This window comes from Ovis aries, chromosome 3 (genome assembly GCF_016772045.2).
Source record: "Ovis aries strain OAR_USU_Benz2616 breed Rambouillet chromosome 3, ARS-UI_Ramb_v3.0, whole genome shotgun sequence".
Taxonomy (NCBI): Eukaryota; Metazoa; Chordata; class Mammalia; order Artiodactyla; family Bovidae; genus Ovis; species Ovis aries.
In genome coordinates, this window is record NC_056056.1 from 146,431,443 (window position 1) to 146,455,944 (window position 24,502).

General features: G+C 36.0%; 1 protein-coding gene across 4 annotated transcripts in view; it reads right to left on the reverse strand.

Moving 5' to 3' along the window:
* The window catches only part of CNTN1 (contactin 1), a 417,338-nt gene that overhangs the window by 374,675 nt on the left and 18,161 nt on the right, over positions 1-24,502 (reverse strand). For 3 of the 4 annotated variants that reach the window (XM_060412756.1, XM_060412755.1, XM_042246874.2), the window contains exon 2: positions 1-871. This exon is cut by the window's left edge. The exons of the other annotated variant lie outside the window; for it this stretch is intronic. The gene's annotated coding sequence lies outside the window, so the exon portion shown is untranslated. The remainder of the gene's footprint in view (positions 872-24,502) is intronic. 4 annotated transcript variants of the gene reach the window in all.

The window sequence follows — 24,502 nt, forward strand, 5'->3', positions numbered from 1 at the left end:
CTCTGTCCATGGAATTCTCCAGGCAAGAATATTGGAATGAGTAGCTAAGCCCTTCTCGAGGGGATCTTCCTGATGCAGGGATCAAACCCAGGTCTCCACAGTGCAGGCAGATTCTTTTACCTTCTGACCCACCAAGGAAGCCCCAGAATCTTTAAGGGTCAGTTCAAAGCTGTGTAAATTGACAAATACCACAGGTGATTCTGCTGCAGAAGCGAGACTCATACCTAGATAGACCCATGCATCTATCAAACAAAGATAGAGGTGTTTAATATTATTTAAAATATTCTACTTGTGTCCTTTCTTTGTATGAACCATATGTACATTTTTAAGCATCTTGTCATATATTTTAAGATTCTTGCTGCTTCTAAAAAATGGTATTTAATCAACTTCCATAAAACCTAGCACTTCTAATACAAGTTTATAAATGGCTTTAATTATTAAATAGAGGCTAACTGAGATTTTTTAGGAAATCTCAGTCTGTTTTGGTTCTGTTGGACTTTCTGATAATGGAATATTTTGGCCTGCAAAAAGTAATTAAAATAGCCTTTGAAAGTTTAAACAATCTATTGATTATTTAAGTATATTAAACTCAACAATATTTAGCCATCTTTGAAGAATAATCTATTGCTCTACTACAAAATCTTATGCTCCAGTAAAAGGAATGCTTTTACTGTTCCTCAATTACACATCGTGCTTTTCCTGATGCATCATTTTGCTCATACTCTTCAACTAAAGATTTGAATACCTTTTAAATAGGTGAGATATCCTCACCTTAATTGATAAACATTAGCTATCTTTCTAAAGAACATTACCCAAATCAACTTCTCCTCCTCTTCCAAGATTTTCAAGCCCAGATGTTGGTTCTGCATTTCTGAAACCAAAGGACAATCTGTTCATATATTTTTTTTCTTAGCATGCATATTATATTATTATATTATACTGTAACAATTTGTGTACTTGGCATTTCACCTAGTAGCAGATTGTGATAATAATAGTTAGAATTATAATAGATGGTAATTATTTTGCATTTGCTAAATGCCAGGCAGTGGATTAAGGTCGTCATTTGGTTTAATCAAAAAATATATTAAAATAGACATATGTGTATGTGTGTACCCAGTCACTAAGTTGTGTCCAAAATTTGCAACCCCATGGACTGTAGCCCACCTGGCTCCTCTGTCCATAGAATTTTCCAGGCAAGAATACTGGAACAGGTTACCATTTCCTACTTTAGGGGGTCTTCCTGACCCAGGGATCAAATAAATAAGGATATAAGATATGTGATTTTTTTTTATGAGGGCAGAATAAAGTTGAGTAGTGCTTCCAAAATCACACAACTAGCAAAGGGCCAATACTTGAGCATGTCTCACTGTAGAGGCAGCATTCATAACCACAAAACTCTGCAGTGCCATAGATGATCTACTACCTGTAAAGCATCTTGCTCAGTAACATTCACATGGCAAACCTAGGATACTTATTACACTGACTCACATTTAACTCCTACCACCAGTTTGATCTTATTTAAGCTGGTTTACATAATTATACATATGTGATTCTCAAGTCAACATTTTTGAATGTTTCTGTTTTTCCATTATACTTCTGAATGTTAATTAGAATATGTTCCCAGCTAGAGAACATGACCTAACCACTAGTTCTTCTGCCTTCCCCTCCACTTTAGCAGACTCCAATTGCTTTGTAGATCTGAACTGACAGCCATCACATGAAGCAGCAAGAAGACGATTAGCCTGGAAAACTGACTTTTGTCAAGTTAATTACCAGTGATAAACACAGACTTTGATTCATGAATATGGCTTTTAGCAGAGCTCTTAAAGTGAGATGTTAATCAGTAAACACTAATTTTTTATAGTTTAATGGAAATGTCAAAAGGGGGGTTTCAGGGAAAACCCAGGCAAGAAAAACCCTGGTGTGCACTGAAAGAATCACCAAATAGAAAAGAAGCATTAATTTTAGAGAAATGTTTTCAAGCTACTTGATCATGAAATGAACACACCTTTAACTGCTGGAGTTGCAATCAGATCAATCATCAGTGCTCTTCACAATCACAGAGATCAATTGAGAGGTTGTATTCTGTCTATCAGGCACAAACTTTCCAAATTAAATGGAGCTACTTGGCATTAAAGGTGAATGCAAAAACTCAGGACAAAGAATAAACTATATTCCTATTAAATATAAATTTAAAAATGTATTATATGTGGTATTTTATCAAATTGGAAATATTCTGCAAATTTTCTTCCTATTTCAATGATGAACAAATACTTTTAGAAATAAAGATTTTTTTCACACACAGTCAACCTACATAATTCATGCTGCTTTTCAAGCTTGTTGGCTTTCTTTGTGTCATGGTGTCAAAATCTCAGAATTCTTCCTCTCACGAAAAAGATCTATCAGAACACTTCTGAAAATGATGGCATCATAGGAAAATATAACCCTTGTATTTTGCTGCCAAATATTGCCACTAAATAAATTTTAACACCTGGAAAAAAATCTGAGTTTTATAGCATACAAAGAATTCAAGCTTTGAATGTATATTTCAGATTTCATTTTTAAGCTATTTATTAATGACTGGGAAAAAAACAAAACCAGAAAATCAATGGAACCTCATATGGGTTTATAAACTTTTTGTTACTGGGCAACATTATATTCCTGAAACACTGTATTTTGTGTCTCAAAAAATGAAAATTAAATATGACATCAGTCACAAAATATTATGACCAAATATATCTACTTATAATATTCATAAATATCCTCTCCTGGTCTACCTATTTCCCTCAAAGCCCAAGTTCATACCCAGAAAGTGCATCTTTTTTGTAAACAGAATGCAAAGACTGTGCCTCTAATTCCTCTATAGGTTACCACATCTCTGACTGAAAAAATATGCTTTCTAGTAAAAATGTATGACAAAACTAATACAATATTGTAAAGTAATTGACCTCCAATTAAAATAAATAAATTTGTATTAAAAATTAAAAAAATAGAAGTAAAGGATTTTTTAAAAAATGAAAGCAGTTGTAATTTTGTGTCTAATTAAAATATATACCAACTATATATATACACACACCAACTCTATGAATAAGGGCAGATAATGATACAAAATGCCTACATCATTTATTAATTTATGTGGGCAAAAATTAGTATTTTTATATTTAAGGGGATTATCAAAGAAAGTTACTGGATTGGGAGGTTTACATCAGCAAAATTATTTGAAAGAAAGAAATTTATGCAATTAACTCTTGTTAGTTTATCCAAACACATGGTCAAAAATATTTGTAAGTAAATCATTAACAATTCAATGCTTTTCTTTGCCCTTCCTCAATAGAAGCACTAATAGAATTTCTGAGCAAATGTGGATTTCAGTCTTCTTTTGCAGTAAAGACCATCAGAGTCAGTGATTCCGTTTGACATTTTTTATGTTAGAGAAAGTAAACAGAGTGCTGAAATACAGTTTTCCTGGCAGGCCATGAGCCTAGTCTATAAAACTGTGATACATTGTCCAGGACATCATTTTTAAAATTTGAGAATTTGAATACTGAATCAGTGAAACGTATTTGATGCAATTTCATATACCACTGGAGAAGGAAATGGCAACCCACTCCAGTATTTTTGCCTAGGGAATCCTGTGGACAGAGGAGCCTGGCGGGCTGCTGTCTATGGGGTCGCATGGGGTCAGACATGACTGAAGTGACTTAGCATGCACCATGCATTGGAGAAGGAAATCGCAACCCACTCCAGTATTCTGGCCTAGAGAATCCCAGGGACAGAGGAGCCTGGTAGGCTGCTGTCTATGGGGGTCGCACGGAGTCAGACACGACTGAAGTGACTTAGCAGCAGCAGCAGCAGCAGCAGCATATACCATTATGATTATAGATTCAAATGCTATGTTACCATTCTATTCTGAACTGTGGGGCAGAAACTTTTCTCTTGAGATTGTATATCTCCATTTATCATTGATGTTTTCATTATTTCCCACATCAAATTATATCTGTGAAACTTAATTGGATGTTTTCAAAGATAACAATAAAGTCAATATAAAATCTCATAATAGCCCTATATCAGATGCTACACATATGGAATCCATTAAGGAAAAATAATTGCCTAAATTGACCCATGATAGGCTCAAAATTGCCTTAACCCTTCCACATAGTGAGGCAAATAATTTAAGAAGCAATTTCCCTAACTCTCCTCATTTGCAATTTAACATCTTTTATAGTATAAATTCTTTCAGTCATTGATTCAACAAATATTTGTAGAACTCACCCTGAACCAGGAATGTAATAATTACCAAAATCAAATATACATTCCCCAAGAGTGCATGGTTTAGTGCAACACTACAAAGTAAGATATGCATGTTATTTGCTCATTTTGTTCATTTATTAGAATTAATTAGACAATTAAAAGCACTAATAATCTCCCTAACTCAGAGATAGCCACAGCTGAAACCTGGGGGTTTATAAATATGTATTTGTGTATTTATTAGTTTGGAGCATATGAAATCTCTGGTTTTGTAGAGAAGAAATTCTCGATAACACCAATATCATATAATTAAATCTATTAATACATTTGCATGTATGAGCCACAATCCTCTATATTTGCATATTTATTTTTTCATTATTTTTCTATAGTAAATAGTGGTAATGAATAGCACCACATTGCATATCTAGTCACATAAATCTACATATATGCCTCATTCTCCCCTCAAGAAAAATCCCTGTAGGGAAAATTCTAATATAGAGGATACATACTTAATTTTTAGTTTTAAAATTTACTTTTAAATCAGTGCTTCCATTTCCACTAGACTTGCATTGTTTTGAAACTAAGTTACTATTTCAACCATTTTCTCCATGCTATCCTATTATCTATAGGATCAATTTTGTTCATTTTCCTTTTACTAAAAATCTTTCACTTCATCATATTTTTGCCTTTTCTTAACATATGACCATCACAGTATTTTCCTTATCCTGAAGAAAGAAAACACCCAAAATATGTGGTTATACCCTCTCTATCATTCCTAACATAACATAGTGCCTTTCTCCTTTGTTTCCCTATACATTTTGCCCAAGGGTTGGTCTATTTCACCAACCTTGTAAAGAACAAATATTGGATTAATTTAACAATTGCATTCTCCCTCCTCATTTTTTTTTCAAATTTATAAATGTCAACTTTTGCTTTTCATGATTTTTTCTTCTTTATTTTCCTTAAGCATTTTTTCTTAATATTTTTCTTGATTAACTCAACACTAAGTTCACTTATTTTCAGTTTTTATTATGTAATATTTTCTGAATATAGCTTAGGCCTATTGCATAATTTTCTACATTTTTTCTCTGCTATTTTTAAGCATCATATAATTGTAGAATTGGATCTCTACTTTTGTCAGGGTTAAGAAAGTTATTTATCCCAAATGTGAAAATGTTCAGTTTGCCAAATGCAATGGATGTTTAGAGTCATCCCCAATCCTTCTCATCTGACCCCCTTTCCTACAAGAAGGTAGACAGCAGAAAGTTTCAATAACTATGGGTGAATATGTGATCTACTTTTAACAATGAGATGTTAACTGAAGTCACTGGGTAGTACTACTGGGAAAGCTAAGGGTTTTTTTCCCAATAGAGCTTAAATATACAGATACATATACATACATATATATACATATTTATGTATGTAAATACATAAATATATAAAAAGAAATAAATATATATTTAATAGGAGGATAATTACTTTACAATATTGTGTTGGTTTCTTATGTACAGAGGGAGGTGATGAATGCTAAATGATAAAGTAAAGGCTAAAGCTTTGTGCATATGACCACATTCCACGCAGGAACAAGGGGACGGGCAGAGGACTGAAGGGACAAGACAGTCAATATACAAGCTCTGCCTTACAACAACATGAGTGAGCTATGAATATGTGCTTGTATACTGCCTGGAATGTGGTCATATGCACAAAGCTTCAGCAGCCATCCTGAATACAAGGATGAAACCACACACTAAGCAGGACACTATAACCAGGGAGAAAGGACACAGATCCTTAAGGAAGTCCTGGAGCCACTCACAGGTCTAAACTGCCTATCTCTGACTCCTAGACTCATGAGAAAGATAAAGCCTTTACTTTGTTTAAAGCACTTTCATCATATTTTCTCTTTATTGCAGTTAAAATTAGTTTTAACAGAAAACATGTCTGTAGTACATGTTGCCAGCCCCCTTCAAGTCTCCTTTGCTGGTCAGTACACATGTCCCCCAGCTACTGAGTTCACGGCTATAGTTTCTCTGGAAAACTGTCCTGGACTAAGAAGAGCTACTTTGGGAATGGACCACAGTCAATAGTTATCCCTGTATTTGTTAATATTATTATTATTGCTATTATTATTAGATGCTTATTAAATGCCACTGAATCTCAAAGATCTGACTTTGATGTGTCAAAGTAAAATTATACTGGACAAATTTAAACAGGCAAGGAAGACTTTATTAGAACTATTGTAATAAGAAAAGAGGCTGAACTCAACTCCGTTGAAACAAGTGGTGGGAGAGTTTTTAGATCAGTGGTGAGCTAATAGAACATGTACTAGTAGACATGCAACAACAGACTGGTTTCAAATAGGGAAAGGAACACATCAAGGCTGTATATTGTCACCCTGCTTATTTAACTTATATGCAGAGTACATCATGAGAAACGTTGGGCTGGAGGAAACACAAGCCGGAATCAAGATTGCCGGGAGAAACATCAATAACCTCAGATATACAGATGACACCACCCTTGGCAGAAAGTGAAGAACTAATGAGCCTCTTGATGAAAGTGAAAGAGAAGAGTGAAAAAGTTGGCTTAAAACTCAACATTCAGAAAACTAAGATCATGGCATCTGGTCCCATCACTTCATGGCAAATAAATGGGGAAACAGTGGAAACGGTGGCAGACTTTATTTTTTTGGGCTCCAAAGTCACTACAGATGGTGACTGTACCATGAAATTAAAAGATGCTTGCTCCTTGGAAAAAAAGTTATGACCAACCTAGACAGCATATTAAAAAGCAGAGACATTACTTTGCCAACAAAGGTCCATCTAGTTAAAGCTATGGTTTTTCTAGTGGTCATGTATGGATGTGAGAGTTGGACTAAAAAGAAAGCTGAGAGCGGAAGAATTGATGCTTTTGAGCTGTGGTGTTGGAGAAGACTCTTGAGAGTCCCTTGGAACTCAAGGAGATCCAACCTGTCAATCCTACAGGAAATCAGTCCTGAGTATTAATTGGAAGGACTGATGCTGAAACTGAAACTCTAATACTTTGGCTACCTGATGTGAAGAACTGACTCATTTGAAAAGAACCTGATGCTGGGAAAGATTGAAGGCAGGAGGAGAAGGGGACAACAGAGGATGAGATGGTTGGATGGCATCACTGACTCAATGGACATGAGTTTGAATAAGCTCCAGGAGTTGGCAATGGACAGGGAGGCCTGGTGTGCTACAGTTCATGGGGTCACAAAGAGTCAGACATGACTGAGTGACTAAACTGAACTGAGCTAGTAGAAAAGTACTAAAAGATGTTAGTGGGAGGGTCATTGTGATTAGACCATCTGTTTGCTAACTGTTGCTTGTTGAGGTTAGTTTCCTATTCTTCAACAGAAACTGAGAGTTGGGGGTGCCATATTTCTTGATGGCTATATTTTGAAAGAATGATTCCTAGGTCTTTGAAAAAGACATTCCTGGATTATAAAACTGGCTAGAAAGCTGAGGAATGATTTATAAAAATTTCACAGGGGCAGAGAAAGAATTTTCAAGAAGTTTTCTAAAGTAAATCCTTCAAGAAAAGGAAATCAGAGAGACCCATTTTCAGGAAAAGCCTCTCGAAAGTTAGTTAAGCTGAGGGGAACTTCAAGGCTATTTTGGTCACACTTCCTTTGTCTTTTGTTACTCATACTTTTTCCAAGTTCAGGAAGAATTTCTTAAATATGTCATTTACATTACTGATTTTTTGAAATGCCATCAGTGGTCTCTATTTTTATTCAAGTTTTAATATGGCAATTGTGTTTTACATTCCATGAGGATTTTCTTATTTCAGATCATTCTCTCATTATGATTTTGCGCCACTGTAAACTGCAGTTGTTTATTTCTTTGATTAAAATAAAAAATAATTCATAAGTCAACCTAACACATTCCAAAATTTTCTACTGTGTTGTAGTAACAAATGCACAAGAATATACTCTATCTTTGTTTCAAATGTCACTGTCTTTTGAATCAGAGTGTTTTGTTTGTTGTGCTCACAGAGAAGAGCATGCTTTTTAAATACTGAACATTGAGACAGATTCTGCCAAAAAAAAAAAAAAAAATTGAGAATCTATTTCCAAATCTTTCCAGTACAAATGAAAGGGTAAGGGAGTAGTTTTCAATCATGTTACTTTCATTATGCTAACAAGAGATCCAGGAGCCTGGGATGATATTGGAAAGAAACTAAATAGAACTGGAGGAAGTCAGGACAGGATGTGCCAGTCTAATTTGAAGATTAGTTTTCTTTTTCTTTATTGAAAGAACATTAGTTGGCTGGGTCACGCTCCTATTTTATGCCTGTTAAATTTTCTTGTAGAAATCAAGGTGTTGCGCTGATATTTGGCTTTTAACAAAAAGCATTGGTGAATTTCTATCAGCATCGAGGACAGCATTTATCCATGAGAGAGGTACAGCAGGCACAATGTCCATGGTCCATGTTACTTTTAGGAGTTCATAAAAATGTTTTAATTTTAATTTGCTTTAAAAGAAGAGAAAACAGATATAATATTAATAAATATATAAGAATAAATCAGCTTGGATTATATTTATCTTTATATTAAGTAAAGAAAATTGGAAAATATATATTGGAAATATATATTGGAAAATCTCATTTGTAATTATTTTTTATGGAGAAATGGGCCCGTAAAGGTAGAAGTGCCTGGGGTTCATGAAAATCACAATATGGTCTTCCACTTTCCTTTTTTGGTGAGTCTGTTCTAACACACACAGGGCTTCTTGGTCATGTTAGTAGTTCCTTCATTCTAGTAAGATTTCACTACGTCTAGCAGAGACATAACAAAGTTTCTATTATGAATATCATCCCTTGCCAAATTTACCACCCAAACTCCAATTTTGTAGCTTATTATTGCTCATTTCAATGAGATTCTTGCAGGACAAAGGATATGATCACCTTATGAGTTTATTTAATGGCTTAGCTATAAAACTTGACTCATCAAGAGTAAACAACACACCAAGTATTTCATGAGACAAAACATTTTGTAGTTTCAATTTCCTCTGCTTCATGGAGAAGTTAAAACTAAGTCACATGTGAGTCAGCTGAGTGCTTCCAATAATAAACATGAGTAAATATCATGCTAAGATGGCTTCTTCACTAGATAATTGCTTTATTAGATATATCTTAAAAAGGTTCTGAAAAAAATTATCCTACAGAAGGAAAATCTATATGAAATGAAATGAAATGCAATGAAAACAACTCTCTTGAGTAGCTAAGAATGAATTATATAGAATTCCATAGCATAAAAATAACTTTAGTCACTGGGCCTAGGGAAGAATAACTTCATAATAAGCAGCATGAGTGTGATTCTTATGTGTTAGGCATTTTCTAATATATGCATCACATGATGCAGGTATCCCACAATTCTATGTGGTAGCTGCTGTTATTATTTTCAGTTCAGTTCAATTCAGTTGCTCAGTCATGTCCAATTCGTTGCAACCCCATGGAATGCAGCATGCGATGCTTTTCTGTCCATTATCAACTAATGGAGCTTGTTCAAACTCATGTCCGCTGAATCGGTGATGCCATCCAACCATCTCATCCTCTGTTATCCCCCTTCTCATCCTGCCGTCAATCATGCCCAGCATCAGAGTCTTTCCCAGTGGTTTGATCTCCTTACTGTTTAAGGGACTTTCAGGAGTCTTCTACACCACAGTTCAAAAGCATCAATTCTTCGGCTCTCAGCTTTCTTTATAGTCCAACTCTTCACACCCATACATGACTACTGAAAAAACCATAACTTTGACTATACAGAGCTTTTCTGGTAATGTCTCTGCTTTTTAATATGCATCTAGGTTTGTCCTAGCTTTTCTTCCAAGGAGCAAGCATCTTTTAATTCATTGGCTGCAATCACCATCTGCAGTGATTTTAGAGCCCAAGAAGATAAAGTCTGTCACTGTTTCCATTGTTTTTCCATCTCTTTGCCATGAAGTGATAAGACGTGATGACATGATATTTGTTTTTGGAATTTTGAGTTTTAAGCCAGCTTTTTCACTCTCTTCTTTCACTTTCATCAAGAGGTTCTTTAGTTTTTCTTTACTTTCTGCCATAATGATGGTGTCATTTGCATATCAGATGTTATTGATATTTCTCCTGGAAATCTTGATTCCAACTTGTGCTACATCTAGTCTGGCATTTCACATGATGTATTCCGCATATAAGTTACATAGCAAGGTAACAATATATAGCTTTGATGTGCTCCTTTCCCAATTTACAACCAGTCCATTGTTCCATAACCAGTTCTAACTGTTGCTTCTTGACCTGCATACAGATTTCTCAGGAGGTAGGTTAGGTGGTCTGGTATTCCCATCTCTTGAAGAATTTTCCACAGTTTATTGTGATCCGTACAGTCAAAGGGTCTAGTGTAGTCAATAAAGCAGAAGTAGATATCTTTCTGGAACTCTCTTGCTTTTTCTATGATCCAAAGGATGTTGGCAATTTGATCTCTGGTTTCTCTGCCTTTTCTAAATCCGGCTTGAACATCTGGAAGTTCTGGGTTCATGTACTGTTGAAGCCTAACTCAAAGAATTTTGAGCATTACTTTGCTAGCATGTGAGATGAGTGCAACTGTGTGATAGTCTGATATTCTTTGCAATTGCCTTTCTTTGGGATTGGAATGAAAACTGACATTTTCCAGTCCTGTGGCCACTACTGAGTTTTCCAAATTGGTTGGCATATTGAGTGTAGCACTTTAATAGCATCATCATTTAGTATTTGAAATAGCTCTACTGGAATTCCATCACCTCCACTAACTGTTCACAGAGATCCTTCCTAAGGCCCACTTGACTTCACACTCCAGTATGTCTGGCTCTAGGTGAGTGATCACACCATCGTGGTTATCTGTGTCATCAAGATCTTTTTCGTATAGTAGTTCTTCTCTGTATTCTGTCCACCTCTTCTTAATATCTTCTGCTTCAGTTAGGTCCATACCATTTCGGTCCTTTATTGTGCCCATCTTTGCATGAAATATTCCCTTGGTATCTCTAATTTTTTGAAGAGCTCTCTAGTCTTTCCCATTCTATTGTTTTCCTCTATTTCTTTGCACTGATCACTGAGGAAGGCTTTCTTATATCTCCTTGCTATTCTTTGGAACTCTGCATTAAGATGGGTATATCTTTCCTGTTCTCCTTTGCCTTTCACTTCTCTTGTTTCCTTAGCTATTTGTAAGGCCTCCTCAGACAGCCATTTTGAGTTTTTGCATTTCTTTTTGGGGATGGTTTTGACCACCATCTCCTATACAGTGTTATCAACCTGTGTCCATAGTTCTTCAGGCACTTCTATCTATCAGATCTAATCCCTTGAATCTATTTGTCACTTCCACTGTATAATCAAAAAGTATTTGATTTAGGTCATACCTGAATGTTCTAGTAGTTTTTTTTTCTACTTTCTTCAATTTAAGTCTGAATTTTACAATAAGAAGTTCATGATCTGAGCCACAGTCAGCTCCCAGTCTTGTTTTTGCTGACTGTATAGAGCTTTCCATCTTTGGTTGCAAAGAATATAATCAATTTTATTTTGGTATTGACCATATGATGACATCCATGACCATCTGATGATGTCCAAATTTCATGGGACCAGATATGTTTTGAATTAGAATATTTCTGGAGTTTTTGGAAGAGTATATATCTGTTTTGGACACAGGAGCCTGGGGGCTACAGTCCACGGAGTTGTAAGTGTTGAACACAACTTAGCAACTACACCACCACCACCATGTATCTGTCTGGCATAGTAACATATAATCAAAATATCAATATTTCTTTAGGAAAAATTGTGCATATTCACTTCAGATAGAATAAATAAGACAAAAATCATCTCAGATCAGTTCAGAACAAATTTGCTACCATAAGTTCAGGTCAAAAGCATGTTTTATCACCAGTGCTGTATGTCTCAAGCTTTTTTGAGTTACAGAATTATATGAAAGGAAATGCTGACCTGCATTTTTTTTTGTACTGTATGTAGCCGAACCATGAGGTACTTATTAGTTGATGGATAAGTCTGTTGTCCCCAACAGCTCAAATTTATGTAACATGTCTCAATAGCAATCAGCACCTTTTGACAATAAATGACAGAGGGTACATTAAGAACTAGAACTGAGTACCAAAGTCAAATTGGCATTTCTCTTTGTCAATGAAAATAAGATATTTCAGAGTTATTTACATAACATAAAGACTTTTAAAACTTAGAAAAAAGATCCATAAGAGATCTTAAGAGAGTAAAAAGAAGAGAGAAACATAAGAGACAAAATAGGAGCTGGTCTTGAGTGCTTTTATGACCATCACCCACGTGTCCTATTTCATTGAGTTTTGGGGGGGTATGTGATGGTAAAAGCAAAAAGTTGAGCACTGGAGATGCTCAAGGACTGAGATACAAAGCACTGCATTGTTTATGTGGGCATCACTATCTTAATTCTGATAAATGAGGACATCTTGATGAACTGTGATGCTTGGTGTTTGGAAAAAGAAGAAAGAGGATCAACTAATAAAGTTCTCTCAAAAGGCAAAAATGTATTTTCCTAGTTTTATATTTGACACAACAATCATAGCTGGTCTTCAATTTAAATAATATGACAAGATTATTTTTTAAAATGTTGAATTACATTAAAAAAACTACTTGATTATAGCTACTTTTTCAAAGGGATTTATAATAGGATTCATATATCTGGCAACCATATTACCCTTGGCACTTCAAATGAAATTCAGTTTTCAAAGACACAAAACAGCCATACAAACTAAATGTCACTTGACTGTGTGTCATAATATTTTTATACTGCTCCACACTTATGCATGCATACACACACAGAGGCACACACACATAACCTTTGAAATGGGTATCTATTACTTAGACTACATCTATCTATAGTACTGAAACATATTCTGAATTAAATCTTTGAAAGACAATGAAGAAGCTAGAACTTAAAAAATAAGTTCAGTTCAGTCACTCAGTCATGTCCAACTCTTTGCAACCCTGTGGACTGCAGCTCATCAGGCTTCCCTATCCACTTTCAGCCCCCAGAGCTTGCTCAAACTCATGCCCTCTGAGTTGGTGGTGTCATCCAACCATCTCATCCTCTTAAAAGATCAAATTACTGCTAATAAGTATGTTTCTTTGAACTCTCTTTTTTGACTTTGACATTCTTTGGAGATAAACTTGAGTGAGAATATGGAGAGTAGATTCATAAGCAGATTAGTCTAAGCACATAGTTGAATGTCAGCATCAGGACCAGCAAGGCAGATCTTTTAATAAAATTCTACTCTTTTAAACTTTAGCATGATGCTGTGCTGTGCTGTACTTAGTCACTCAGTTGTGTCCAGCTCTTTTTGACCCCATGGACAATAGCCTGCCAGGCTCCTCTGTCCATGGCAATTCTCCAGGCAAGATTACTGCAGTGGGGTGCCAGGCCATCCTCAAGGGGATCTTCCCCATCCAGGAATTGAACCCAGTTCCCTACACTGCAGGTGGATTCTTTACCATCTGAACCACCAGGGAAACCCAAGAATACTAGAGTGAATAGCCTATCCCTTCTCTAGGGCATCTTACTGACTCAGGAATAGAACCAGGGTCTCCTGCATTGCAGGCCTATTCTTTACCACCTGAGCTACCAGGGAAGCTCTAGCATGATGCTAACACATGGTAAATACTTAATAAATACTTCCTTTGCTGCCTAAGAGTCTCAGCAGTTACGTAACTAGTATATTATATACTTCCTCTGAAGCATGAAAGAATACATTAAGCAAATAAGAATTATTTATTTTCTTGACCTCAAAGCACAGTGAGTTCCACAATTTTACATGAAATATAGTCAAGTTCTGGTCCTGATTCAAAGCTGAATTCTCTTTCATAAAAGTTACTGCTTCCTTTCTTTTAGCTGATATATTTAGTATCTGTATTTTATTTGCCAGATAATCAGGTTAAGAAGGTCTGATACTTGGAAGTTGCTTATAAAATAGCCTAGAAATTATATAGCAAATTCTTAGACTAAAGGAATTTTGTGGTGGCTAAATGATTGGGTCTATATATAAAGCTTCTTTAAATACTATATTCTGAAAATACAACTAACCTCAATTTTAAATCAAAGTGACTATTATTTCATCTTCCCATTGTGTTCACATATTACTGATTTATTTAGCATGGTCTATTATTACAAAAGAATATCCATAAATATGCATTATCTCATGTGATGAATCAGCAACTGTTAAATTTTCCATCTTGAGTACATTATTTCCAGCTGAATGAACAACCCTTCTGTCCTCAAAGGACGAATAACTTTGTAAATAACTTTAATTGTTCAATGTTCAAAAAGTTTTGAATTGTAGCAACATTCAGGTAATCAGATAATGGTGATTTCAAAAAGCAACTCTTAAAGATTTAATCCCCCACACACAATGAAGGAAGATAAAATTCAATGAAACTGTCTTCCTAAGGGCACCTTTGTAAAATATGCTTTGATGGAAAGAAATGCCAAATTTTTATCAGATGGGCAACCAGGGCCTAGAAATATACAAGCCAGTCAGTTCAGATAAAGAGAACAGCAAAGCCTGGGAAAACTTTGAGAGACAGGTACAAAGTTAATCAGATCTGAGTCTAAATGCCACCTGTGACTTGTAGCTCTAAACATGTAATCTCTAGGGGCCTCAGTTTCTTCATCTGTAAAGAGGGGATAATTTCTGCCTTATAGTGCCACATAAGCACTCTGTTCAATCACACTGTTCCAGCATGCTAAGGAGGGATAGAGTACTTCAGCCCCTTCCCCAGAGGCCTGAATTCATTAAAGTCAACTTTTTGTTTGTCTGGCTCTATAGACAAGCCTGAATTCATTAAAGCCAACTCCTAGTGTTGACTGGAAAGCTCCAGTTTCCTTACCAGAGAAGGTACTGAAAACCCTTTCATAACACTTAGGGCCACCTTTAAATCTATCCAGAGAGTTCTTGGTTTCAAATGAGAATATACATTGCTTTAAAAAGAGGTACCCATCAGATGGAATAAAAAAAAACATTATAACGGCTGAATTTTACACAAAAACATAATTTTAAAAACAGAGAAAAAATTAAACTATAATCTACTGCACTTATAAGCCAGTCAATAAAAAATTTAGAATTTATCTTCCTGAGAGATAAAATATTTATTGTTGTCGTCACTAAGTCATGTCTGACTTTAGTGTAACTCCATGGACTATAGCTTGCCAGGCTTCTCTATCCATGGGATTTCCCAGAAAAGAATGCTGGAGTGGGTTGCCATTTCCTTCTCCAGGGGAATTTTCCCACCCAGGGATTGAACCCATGTCTCCTGTTTTGACAAGTGGCTTCTTTATCACTGAGCCACCTGGGAAGCCTATAGATAATATATACAACCAAAGAAATCCCATTTTACTTAGTGTCTTTAAACCTGATTAAAGAATGAATAATACAGAGCTAGATGTGAAAAATCTAATTTTACAAAAATTCATAAATACAATTATTTACAAGAGGTCCCCGTTTTTGCTTAAGAAATACTAAAGAGCTACCTCCAATTACTAGGTACACTGCACTTACAGGAGTGATTTTATCCAGTGGTGATTTTATACTAAATCTCAACCTAAACCAATGCAAGAAAAACAAAACCACATTTTTTACAGCGAGCTATGAAACTATTTTCTTGTGAAGTTATAATGCTCCCTCAAGGAAACAACGGAATTGACTTGAGTAGAAGAAATGAAGTATATTTGAAAATGATTTTATATTGCTAATGTTGACACTCAGCTGATGAGCAGAAATTCACTCATTTTAAATATTAATTTACATGACTAGTTGATGTTAAAGAGCTTATTCCAGAACTTACAGCAAGAAAACATTTTTAAGTTGGAAAGTCAAAATATACAAAAAATATATTAATAGTGATCATACTATATGACAGATATTGTTCTAAGCTCTTTACAGGAAAAGTAGCATGACATTCATTTTAGTTAAGTTTAGTGAATTTTTAATTTTAGTTTAGTAAATAGACTTTATTGATTTATCCTTTCTATAACCATGGGAATATATCATAGTTGGTTTCAACCATAATTACAGCAGTAATTATTTTGTAGCTAGACTATCTGCCTACCTTTGGATGCCGTTTGCACTGCAGGTTAAGCCTATGAGTTCCAGACATGCATGGAAAATGTAGATAGTGTTCCTATCTCCAGACATACATATTACCCACATCCAATGCAGATGACATCACCCTTATGGCAGAAAGTGAAGAGGAACTAAAGAGCCCCTTGATGAAAGTGAAAGAGAGTGAAAAAGTTGGCTTAAAGCTCAACATTCAGAAAACAAAGATCGTGGCATCCGGTCCCATCACTTCATGGGAAATAGATGGAGAAACAGTGGAAACAGCGTCAGACTATTTTTTTTGGGCTCCAAAATCACTGCAGATGGTGATTGCAGCTATGAAATTAAAAGACGCTTACTCCTTGGAAGAAAAGTTATGACCAACCTAGATAGCATATTCAAAAGCAGAGACATTACTTTGCCGACTAAGGTCCATCTAGTCAAGGCTATGGTTACTCCAGTGGTCATGTATGAAGGTGAGAGCTGGACTGTGAAGAAAGCTGAGTGCAGAAGAATTGATGCTTTTGAACTGTGGTGTTGGAGAAGACTCTTGAGAGTCCCTTGCACTGCAAGGAGATCCAGCCAGTCCATTCTAAAGGAGATCAGTCCTGGGTGTTATATGGAAGGAATGATGCTAAAGCTGAAACTCCAATACTTTGGCCACCTCATGCAAAGAGTTGACTAATTGGAAAGACTCTGATGCTGGGAGGGATTAGGGGCAGGAGGAGAAGGGGACGACAGAGGATGAGATGGCTGGATGCCATCACCGACTTGATGGACATGAGTTTGAGTGAACTCTGGGAGTTGGTGATGGACAGGGAGGCCTGGCATGCTCCAATTCATGGGGTTGCAAAGAGTCAGACACGACTGAGCGACTGAACTGGACTGAACTGAAGAGCAAGGTACCATAAGCAAGCTGTCACCATATGTACTGAGTATATAGTCTAAAGGATACATTGCTTCTCATAGGGTGCTACCTTTCTGCATTTGTTAGAGTTCATTTCTTATTCCAGGATATTTAGATTTGAATTTTAAAAAAAGGACAAATAGAGGGAGAGAGAGAGGGGAAGGAGAAAGGAAGCAAGAGGGGAGGGAGGAAGGGAAGAAAGAAAGAGAGATGTATCGATAAACATGGAGGGAGAGAAAGAAGAATGGACATTGCAGCCATTTCGACCTAGGTTCCAATGACCAATCTCCCACTTGAGACCATAACAGACTTATTTCTCAAAAGCAACAGGAATATAAATATTTTCTCCAACATGAGAATTATCAAATCAGGCCATAAAATATTACTTTTTCTATTTTTTGATAGCAAGGGAAAAATATGTGGGTAATGTTAAATCATGGCAAAGAAGCCTGCTACTCAGCATCATCCTGTATAATTAACTAAGCTGTTTTGTTATTTTCTTCCATTAGCTAATACTGTTGGTGTGATTATCATTTTCTCAAGGCAAGTGTTACCAGTTAACAAAGGATTGGTACCAAAGGTAATTAGAGCAATACCCAGAGTGATTCCTGAGAAGGCAGCATCAGCATCACCTGAGAGCTTGTTAAAATACAAATGATCAGGCCCCACCTCAGACTACTGAATCAGAAGCTTTTAGAATATGTTTTAACAAGGTTTTCCAAAGATACTTATTTTCATGCTTCAGAACCATAGGCTTAGAGGATATCTACAGCAAATAAAATTCAGTTCATAATCTATAGTGTTATATATTGTACTCTCATTCCTTTCTATATCTATTTTTCCTTTGTTTCATAAAAATGTTTACAAAATAATTTCAATGTAGAGGGAACTTCTTCAGTCAGCTGCAGAATGACCATGAGGACTTGAGGTTCTGATTTGAAAGGATCAATATTTACATTTTATGAGAAACTAAACACTTGCAGTCCATTTTTGAGTGAGTGGATTGAAAATAGAACATAAAATTTAACATTAAAGTCATATTCCATTTCAGCAGGTTCTAAAAAAGTCAATTTCTTGGGAACTAGAGTGTATAAAAATTCAAAAGTTGCACAAACTGCAGAATGTTAATATGATATATGCATTTTTAGCTCACTGAAATTAAACCTTACATTTTGAATGCCTTTATATGTGTTTATGAAACAATTTATATTAGAGTTCCTGACAACTTACATCTTATAAGGTCACCAGGTCAGAACTGAATAAATTGTAGAATTGAAAAGTCTACAGGAAAGGTAATGCAAAGTGTCATTTCTTAAAAAATATAGTATATAACATTACCCAGCAACATTTATTTATGAGAAGATACAAGAGATACCTGGGAAGCAGGTAGCACAGTAGTAAAGAATCTGCCTGCCAATGCAGGAGGCTCGAAAGACAGGGGTTCCGTCCCTGTGTTGGGAAGAGCCTTGGAGTAACAATGGCAACCCATTCCAGTATTCTTGCCTGGAAAATTCCATGGACAGAGGAGCCTGACAGGCTACAGTCCATGGGGTCACAGAGTCAGACACGACTGACCATGTGCACACACACACACACACGCGCACAAGAGACGAGAGTATTCTAATAATAAAGAATTAGCAATTACATATGCTACTATATCTTTCTACCTTCCAATAAAGATGGATATAATAGCATCATTAATGATCAACATTTTAATAATGGACAGACGGAAGTGGTTATAATTCAGTAATATGTGACACTAAATAAAATTTTATAATTGCTACTTCCTAAACTATTAACTCCAGAAATGACCCATACTAAGACTCTCTGAAGTCTGTTCCATTTTTTTATTAGTACCAAAATTGCATAAACTTCCTGGGTTTGCTAATGGTTAAAATGAACATACAGTGTTTGAAATGCTGAAAATCTTTAATATGCCTTCTGCTGTTGCTGCTGCTAAGTCGCTTCAGTAGTCTCCAACTCTGTGTGACCCCATAGATGGCAGTCCACCAGGCTCTCCTGTCCCTGGGGTTCTCCAGGCAAGAACACTGGAGTGGGTTTCCATTTCCTTCTCCTTATTCAAACAAACAAGATGCTTAAGTCAACTCTCCACTATTCTTATAATGAGAGAAGAGCTATTGTATGGAAAATTCAATAAAAATCTAACAATTTCAAACTTTTATATTGATTTTAGATTTATATTCATATGTGGTCAAACCTGGTGGCTTTCCTGGTGACTCAGATGATAAGGCATCTGCCTGCAGTGCAAGAGATCTGGGTTCGATCCCTGGGTTGGGAAGATCCCCTGAAGAAGGAAATGGCAACCCCCTCCAGAACTCTTGCCTGGAAAATTCCATGGATGGATGAGCCTGGTAGGCTACAGTCCATGGGATTGCAAACAGTCGAGCATGACTGAGCAACTTCACTGGTGGTCAAGCCTGAAATTTTTCAGTTAGTACACCAAATTCTAACAATAGAATAGAATGAGGACACAATTAATCAAGCTATCTCTTACCATCTAGGTAGTCAAGGAGAAAGAGAATCAGAAGAATTCCAATTACTACACAGGGAAGGCATTTGACTTCATCTAGTTTCTCTTAGCAAGGAGAAATGGAGCAGAGTATAATTTGAAAATATCATGAAAAAAAAAAACAACAACAGTATGATGCTGCCAATTAATATAATTTAAACCACAGGACTAAATATGGGAAAGACATATAAATTTACTTTTCAGTATTTGGTAAGGTAACAAAACAGAAGAATTTTTGGTTGGAAATTTTGCTTACTTTTTCACTTATTTTATTATGTATATTGAGAGTTCCTCGGTATTCTCCCTGAATAATAATTTTCTTCTCTGCCTTCATAATACTTTTTTGTTAACATGGTAGAACCTGAAAAGCATAATATCTTCAGCATGACCTCCCCAGAACTTCTATTTTCAAATGCTTCTTTTGTGAGAAACTATGCTAAAAAATTTACATCTGTTAAGCCATTTCATAAAAATTTAGCAAAAGATTTCATAGAAAAACTTACCTAGTATCAGAAAATTACTAGAGATAATTAGTGAATTTAGCACAGTTGCAGGACTCAAAATCAATACACAGAAATCACATGCATTTCTATACACGAACAATGAAAAATCAAAAAGAGAAATTAAAGAATCAATCCCATTTACCATCTCAACAAGAAGAATTAAATATCTAGGAATAAACTCACCTAAGGAGACAAAAGAACTATACACAGAAAATTATAAGACACTAATGAAAGACATAAAAGAAGATAGAAACAGAAACAGATGGAGAGATATTCCATGTTCCTGGGTAGGAAGAATCAATATTGTGAAAATGACTATACTACCAAATGCAATCTACAGGTTCAATGTGATCTCTATGAAATTACCAATGGCATTTTTCACAGAACTAGAACAAAAATTTTCACATTCCTATGGAAGCACAAAAGACCCTGAATAGCCAAAGCAGTCTTCAGAAAGAAGAACAGAGCTGGAAGAATCAACCTTCCTGACTTCAGATATACTACAAAGCTACAGTTATCAAGACAGTATAGTACCGGCACAAAAAAAAAAACAGAAATATAGATCAATGGATGGAGAAGGCAATGGCACCCCACTCCAGTACTCTTGCCTGGAAAATCCCATGGACAGAGGAGCCTGGTGGACTGCAGTCCATGTGGTTGCGAAGAGTTGGACATGACTGAGCAACTTCATTTTCACTTTTCACTTTCATGCATTGGAGAAGGAAATGGCAACCCACTCCACTATTCTTGCCTGGAAAATCCCAGGGATGGGGGAGCCTGGTGGCTGCCATCTATGGGGTCGCACAGAGTCGGACACTACTGAAGCAACTTAGCAGCAGCAGCAATAGACCAATGGAACAAGATAGAAAGCCCAGAAATAAACAGGCACCTATGGGTACCTTATTTTTGACAAAGGACACAAGAATATACAGTGGGGCAAAGACAGCCTCTTCAATAAATGGTGCTGGGAAAATTGGAGAGTTATATGTAAAAGAATGAAATGAGAACACTCCCTAGCACCATATACAAAGATAAACTCAAAATGGATGAAAGACCTAAATATAAGACCAGAAACTATAAAACTCTTAGAGGAAAACTTAGGCAGAACACTCGATGACATAAATCAAAGCAAGATCCTCTATGACCCACCTCCTAGAGTAAAGGAAATAAAAACAAAACTAAAGAAGTGGGACCTGATTAAACTTAAAAGCTTTGGCACAGCAAAGGAAACTATAAGCAAGGTGAAAAGACAGCCCTCAGAATGGAAGAAAATAATAGCAAATGAATCAACTGACAAAGGATTAATTTCTAAAATATAATATACAAAATTAATTTCCAAAGTGCCAAACAAACAACCCAATCAAAAAGTGGGAAAAAGACCTAAACAGACATTTCTCCAAAGAATACATATAGATGGCTAACAAACCCATGAAGAGATGCTCAACTTCGCTCAGTATTAGAGAAATGCAAATGAAAACTACAATGAGATATCACATCACACTGGTCAGAATGGCCATCATCAAAAAGTCTACAAACGATAAATGCTGGAGAGAATGTGGAGAAAAGGGAATGCTCTTGCACTGTTGGTAGGAATGTAAATTGATACAACCACTATAGAAGACAGTATGGAGATTCCTTTAAAAACTAGGAATAAAACCATCATATGACCCAGCAATCCCATTCCTATGCATATACCCTGAGGAAACCAAAACTGAAAAAGATACATGTATCCCATTGTTCATTGCAGCACTATTTACAACAGCTAGAACATGAAAGCAACCTAGATGCCCACCTAGATGCCCATCAACAGATTAATGAATAAAGAAGTTGTGGTACATATATACAGTGGAATATTATTCAGCCATAAAAGGAACACATTTGAGTCAGTTCTAATGAGGTGGATGAGTCTAGAACCTATTATACAAATGAAGTAAGTCAGAAAGAGAAAGATAAATATCGTATTGTAACACATATATACGGAATCTAGAAAAATGGTACTGAAGAATTTATTTACAGGGCACCAATGGAGAAACAGACATAGAGAATAGACTTATGGACATGGTGAGAGAGGAGGAGAGGATGAGATGTATGGAAAGAGTAACAAGGAAACTTGCATTACCATATGTAAAATAGATAGCCAATGGGAATTTGCTGTATGTCTCAGGAAACTCAAACAGGGGCTCTGTATCAACCTAGAGGGGTGGGATGGGGAGGGAGATGGGAGGGATATTCAAAAGGGAGGGGATATATGTATACCTATGGCTGATGTTAAGGTTTGACAGAAAACAATAAAATTCTGTAAAACAATTATCCTTCAATAAAATAAATATTTTAAAAATTACCTAAAATATGTCAAATAATCCAGAAATTATAACACAAAGAAATAGAAATTATTGAGTAACTCTATCCTACTTTTCATATACTTTAGTTCTTATAAATGAGTATGATGGAGACCTTAACTAACCTTGAGGCTACAGCTCTTGGCTAACTTTATAGGCTTCCCTGGTGGCTCAGTGGTAGAGAATCTGCCTGCTAATGCAGGAGAGTTGGGTTTGATCCCTGGGTCTGGAAGATCCCCTGGAGAAGGAAATTGCAACCCACTCTCGGCTTCTTGCCTAGTAAATCCCATAGCCAGAGGAACCTGGTGGGCTAGAGTCCATGAGGTCACAAAAGAGTCTGGACGTGACTTAGTGACTAAACAAAAACAATGACTTTATTTTAATCTACTTAATAACATAAATAAGTCAATTCTTATGATTATTTCAATATTATATAAATCTATGATTTAAGGGAGAGAAATATTCTCTAGATGACATGTTACTTCAACGATATTTTTGAGAGGGCAGTAAAAGTAAAAGCAATAGGAGTTAAAAATAAAATACTTAGTTCACTTATCAACTTTTCAATAAAATGTACTTTGTGGTGAAATTGACACAAAAGAGTCTGGCCACACATTTGTGTTCAAGACAGCTGAAGAAACTTGAACATGAAACTATTAAATAATATACACAAATTATATGTGAGGAATATTTCACTTCCATAATTGTAAAAGCTTCCTTAAATTAAGATCAGTGCCTTAAAAGTAATTTTAAATAAATTTTAGTTGATATGATTAGAAAAAAAAATACTATAGGTGTTTCAGAAATTACCACTGTCTTTAGAAATAGTTCAAGAATCTCTTAAAGCCCTAAGCTTTAAATGAAATGCATCTGAGAAGGAGAGAATTTGGATGTATGTGGAAGCAGCTACCATTATTTACAATAAATAGCATGAACAAAGACACAACAGCAGTAATGTGGGTCATTACTTGTATGGAAGATAGATAGCAAAAAAAAAAAAATTCTTTTGAGGAAACAGAGACAGTTATTGTTCAATAGATTATATATATATGCAGTACAACACCTTGAAAAGGAGAGTCTGGACCTTAAATTTAGATTTTAAACAAGCAGTCCATAAAATTATATAAGTAGGCCCACAGTATATAGCCACTGATCTTCCGTGGTAGCTCAGCTGTTGCAGAATCTGCCTGCAGTGTAGGAGACCCTGGTTCAATTCCTGGGTCAGGAAGCCTCCCTGGAAAAGGGATAAGCTACCAGCTCCAGTATTCTAGGGCTTCCCTGGTGGCTCAGATGGTAAAGAATCTGCCTGCAATGTGGGAGACCTGGAACGATCCCTAGGTTGGGAAGATCCCCTGGAGGAGGGAATGGCAACCCACTCCAGTATTCTTTCCTGGAGAATCCCCATGAACAGAGGAGCCATGGGGCTGCAAAGAGTATGACGTGACAATGATTAAGCACATGCAGCCACTTGGATCAGGCAGATTTGCATTTGAACTGTTTCAGTTCCAGACTAACTAATGATCGTAGGTTATTTTATTTAAATAGGCTTCATGTCCCTCATCTGAAGGGATAATAATATACAACTCAAGAGTTCTTGCAACAAGTCAGATAATATATCTAAAGGCATAAAGCAAAAATGCAATGACTCATAATCTCTATACTAATTTTTGTAATGTTGATGCTTTTGAACTGTGGTGTTGGGAGAAGACACCAAAACTGTGGTATTGAAAGTCCCTTGGACTGCAAGGAGATCCAACTAGTCCATTCTAAAGGAGATCAGTCCTGGGTGTTCTATGGAAGGAATGATGCTAAAGCTGAAACTCCAGTACTTTGGCCACCTCATGCGAAGAGTTGACTCATTGGAAAAGATTCTGATG